General features: G+C 39.6%; 1 non-coding gene across 1 annotated transcript; it reads left to right on the top strand.

Annotated features, from left to right (window-relative positions):
* Positions 1-4,178: 4,178 nt before the first annotated feature.
* Positions 4,179-4,284, top strand: LOC112534449. Its single transcript, XR_003078737.2, has one exon. It is a non-coding gene; the product is annotated as a small nucleolar RNA R71 (small nucleolar RNA).
* The last annotated feature ends 831 nt before the right edge of the window (positions 4,285-5,115 follow it).

The following is a 5,115-nucleotide window of genomic DNA, read 5'->3' as shown; positions in this document are numbered from 1 at the left end:
AGCCGGTGCTGAGCCACCACAGGCCGTGCTGGAGGCCGTGGTGGCTATGGAAGTCGTGCTGAAATGGCACATTTGGGGATAGCCTCTTGGTAATTCAGTACGGCCAGAGTCCAGGCCGTGCTCAACCCTCGGGGTGCTAGTTCTCACCCAATTTGATGGATTTTGGTCCGTAATCACATGTATTTCCCTCGATTATTGATGGTGTTCTTCGAAAATGACCTGAAACGAGAAAGGAAACAAAAGACAGTTGATTCTAGCATAAAACGGGATAATCATGCATAAAAATGTAAACAATCGGGCATGAAAACATGTGTAGTATGATGCTTATCAAATTACCCCACACTTAAACTTTTGCTTGTCCTCAAGCAATCAACAACTCACTCCTCAAACAGATACCAAATAACTCAATCCAATGCATTGCAGGAGGTTAGCTCAAAACAAATTTCAAAACTCCATAATGATTTTTCCCAAAATCCCCAAATCACTAAATCCTTAAGAGAGAGAACAAACTTAATAAAGTTGCTAAAGTTAAAATGATAAACCATCTAAATTGAGAAACTGAGAACCATGCCTCACAAGATGTCACTCAAAACACACAAGTGTATATAGGTGAAAGAAGATCGCCAAGCTCTCAACGCAAAAATACAGAAAAAGTGCTTACCATAGGCTTGCTTATAGATCCAATCTCCACTACTACGAAATAATCAATAATCATGATCAAAGGGTCTTGAGCCAGGTTGTAATGGGGTTAAGGTAGGGTACGTATAAATATGGAATGTAGGCTACAAGTTGCTGGAAGTTAAGCAAGTAATGCAAGAAAGTAACGAAGGATCAAGTGTTGTACCAAAATGAACACTAAGTTGCTCTAAAAATAAGATGATGCTCAAAATGAACTAAATTAATACTCTTTTTTTATTGAATATATATATACTATGTATATATATTACAACAGCTTATGTAGGGGTTGTTGGTTATTGACACATACAATAAGACTAAATATCAATTTTTTTTTTTTTTAACTGAAGGGAGCATCTATGAAAAATCTAGCAACTTAGTGAAATATATGAATGCAGATTGATCCAAAATAAAATGCAGTATAAACTTACATAATTTCCAGCAACAATGGTAGAAAGAATGGTCAAATGAATAGAAGTGATAAAATGAGTGTCACTGTTATTATTATCACGAAAGGAAAGGCTAAGGCTCAAAATTGGTTCACTAAGGAAAAACAGGGTTAGGCTTTTTGGCCAAATTGTGTAAATCCTAAGTGCCCAAATCATCTTACGATTATTGACAATTCATGTAATCTCAAAAGATATCGTAAAGCAAGTTCTAGAAACAGAGATTCTGCACAATGCTCACTAATGAAAGAAAAGGGAGCATAATAGTGATGCACCAATTGGCTCAAAATCTCACCATTTGAGTGGGGTAAAATTGCATGAATTCTCAAACCAAAGTTTAAACAGTCAATCACAATAATAAGCAACAATATTAACAGTGTTCTATATCTAAGATAAAGTAAAATGGAAGAATTTAAGGAAAAATACCAGTTTTACCCGGGCCGGATTGTAATTAAGAGATTCGTTCATTGCCTTCTTCCAACAAGGTTCGATAAAAGCTATAAGGGAATCCATTCAAAGGAGAAAATCATTAACTACTCGATTAAAACAAAACTCAAGATAAGGACAGAATAATGAATGGACTCAATCAATAAGGGATATTAAAACAAGATAAAAATAGCAAAGATAAAATTGGTACTGCGGATCTATTTTACCTACCCCACACTTGTGAAAAACAACGTCCTCGGTGTGAACAAGGTAGGCACTCCAAAATAAAAGGAATAAAATACGTGAAATGAAGCTAATTATGGGAGTCCATAAAAGAAATTAGAAAACTAAGAGTAAAACAAGACGGCAAAAGAGATAAAAACTAGAAAGTCTACTAGATAATCGCCTTGATGTGTACTTTAACACTTCAAAATATGTTAGTCCTCAAAATTACGTGACGAGCATCAAGTAGACTAACTCCTGCAAAATTCAAGAATAAACACATTCCAAGCAACATCTAGTAAAAGGTTCAATAAGATAGCATCTCCTCAAAATCAAACTTACTAAAAACAGACTGAAATATCTAACTGCAAATGACTATATAAAATAAAATAAAAAATGTCCAAAAATTCAGAAAGCAAAAATAGATTCGAGAATGCCTCCCGAAGGCGCTTCTTTTTGTTCGAGTCGTCTAGCTGGACTCTGGATCAGCATTCCTGCATCGCGGGCAAATTAAGAAGGTAGGCTCAATGTAAGTTGGGCTCGAGGCATAAAAGCGGAATGAAAAGGTCTGATGTGTGCAGTAGATGACTAAGGAGGTGCTCTCTGAACCAATTTGGGATGTCCATTCATCCACTCCGAATTCCGGCTAAGTGACCTGTCAAAAACAAACTTGCAACTACCCTTCTCTGGTCTATCACAGCACAAAGTCTCATATTGATACAAGTTATTTTTTTCAGATGAATAACACATACTAGTAGGGGAAGAAACATGTATAGCATCATCCATTTGTACATCTTGCGGTTGTGTATTACATGCAAGATCAATTCCATCAATACAACAAATGGCATGAACATGGTCGGTGGAAGAACTATCAAATGAGGGTAAACTAAAAGTGACACAGTCGTCCCCTATATTAAGTTCTAACTTCCCCTCAAATACGTCTATTTTAGCTCTAGCTGTGGCAAAGAAAGGTCTTCCCAAAATTAATGGCACACCATGCTCATTGTCCATATCCAAAACCACAAAGTCCACAGGAAATATGAACTTATCTACCTTAACTAGCACATTTTCCACAATTCCCCTAGGAAGCTTAACAGAACGGTCAGCTAATTGAATGCACATCCTAGTGGATTTTGCCTCCCCCAAACCTAGCTTATTGAACAAACTAATGGGCATGACATTTATGCTAGCCCCCAAATCAACTAATGCATCATCAACACACAAATTACCTAAAGTGCAGGGAATAGTGAAACTCCCTGGATCATGACATTTCTCTGGCAACTTGCTCCAAACACCACGAGCACTCCTCATTGTCGAACATAGGCGACCTTCTCCAACTTCCTTTTTCTGCTAAGTATGTCCTTTAAGAACTTAGCATACTTCGGCATCTGCTCCAATGCATCAATAAAAGGCAAGTTAATATACAGTTGTCTAAAAATATCTAAAAACTTACTGAACTGCTCTTTCGCCTCTGCTTGTTGAGCTCTAGTAGGATAAGGAATCTTAGGTTGATATTCCCTGACTGGAATTGATTTCACCTTTTGTCCCTCAGGTTCCCTAACCTTACTGCTTGCCTTAACCTGCACATCAATAGTGGTGTCATCAAAAACAGGCTTAGAAGGAGCTGAAACTAACTTAATTGAACGCAAAGTGATGGTGTTCACGTGCTCCCTCGGGTTAGACTCAGTGGTGCTCGGGAGCGCTCCTTGCTGCCTCTCAGACAACATCTTAGAGATTTGGCCAATCTGGGTCTCCAAGTTCTGAATCGAGGCCTGTTGGTTCCTAAGTGCACTATCAGTTTGCTGGAACCTCATCTCCGTAGACGTCACAAACTTCATCATAAGCTCCTCTAAATTTGACTTCTTTTCTGGTAGAGGAGGAGCTTCGATGAAGTCTCTAAAAACCAGTGGACCCCGAGCGTTATTGTTCCTCTAACCGAAGTTGGGATGATTGCGCCACCCAGGGTTGTATGTATTCTTGTAAGGATCATTCTCACGCCTTGGAGCATTCCCCATATAATCAACTGTTCAACATCGGAAGACATAGCGAATTAGATGGAAAAGTAGTAGAGGATGAAGCAAACATACCTCCCATGCAGTTCACCGAATGCGGGCCACCACAAAACTTCGCAACCAACGTTCACCGCATGAACCGGCATCCTGAGTTGGTCGATCTTCTTGGCTAGAAGCTCCACTTGAGCTCGCCAAGGTTGCTGTAGAGTCCACTTGGTTGACCACTCCCTGTCTTCCTGGTCGGCTCCTAGAGGATTGCCAACGATAGTTGTTCATGGCCATTTCCTCTATCGAGCCCGGGCGTCTTACTATTTAGCGTCCCACCGCAAAGATCCACCATCGCCTCGTTGCAAGGTTCAACCCATTGTAGAAGGTCTCGAACTGCATCCACACCGGCAATCCGTGATGTGGGCGGCATCTCAAAAGATCTTTAAATCTCTCCCATGCATCGACATGCTTTCATCATCAAACCGCACAAAAGAAGATATGTCATTTCTAAGTTTAGCAGTTTTAGCGGGAGAAAAATACTTATATAAAAATTTTTCGGCCAACGCCTTCCAGGTAGTGATCGTCTGTTGTGGAAGAGATTGCAGCCATCTCTTTGCTCTGTCCCTCAAGGAAAATGGAAACAATCTCAGCCTAATGGCATCATCGGTTATTCCATTTATCTTCAATGTGTCACAAATCTCCAAAAAGTTGGAGATATGTGCATTGGGATCCTCGCTGGGCAATCCTCCAAATTGCATGCTTTGCTGGATCATCTGGATAACATTGGCCTTTATCTCAAAATTATTGGCCGATACAGTAGGTCTGATTATACTCGTTTTCGTCCCATCTAAAGATGGTCGATCAAACTCGTACATCGTCCTCTGATCATCGTTGGCCTGGGGGTCATGGTTTTCCATTGTGTCTAGTCTATCCACAGGTACCTCAACCTCAATCTCCTCCTCTTCTAATTGCAACCTCTTCCTTAAGAGTCTGAGGGATCGTTCTTGTCACGACCCCACCCGTGGGCCCGTGACCGGCACTAGGGAATGGGTAGGCTTACTACTGGATCAGATAGAGGCTCTATAAGATTCGAGTTTGAGCTCCTGGTCATAAACTACCTGAAACCGAAAGTCCACACAACCACCAATCAACAAAAACAATATAATAATAAATAATAAATAATAAATAATAAAATAATAAATAAATAAAGAATAAATAAAGAATAAATGAATAAACAAATAATGACTAAATTAACACAAAAACAATTCACTTTAGTGCACCGTTACTGTGTTTCCCCGGCAACAGCGCCAAAAACTTGATGGGCTCTTTATGCAACCTACACCTAA

The sequence above is a fragment of the Ricinus communis genome, chromosome 4 (genome assembly GCF_019578655.1).
Source record: "Ricinus communis isolate WT05 ecotype wild-type chromosome 4, ASM1957865v1, whole genome shotgun sequence".
NCBI classification, from domain to species: domain Eukaryota; kingdom Viridiplantae; phylum Streptophyta; class Magnoliopsida; order Malpighiales; family Euphorbiaceae; genus Ricinus; species Ricinus communis.
The sequence above is the reverse complement of the archived record's forward strand: the minus strand, read 5'-3'. Positions and strand labels throughout refer to the sequence as shown.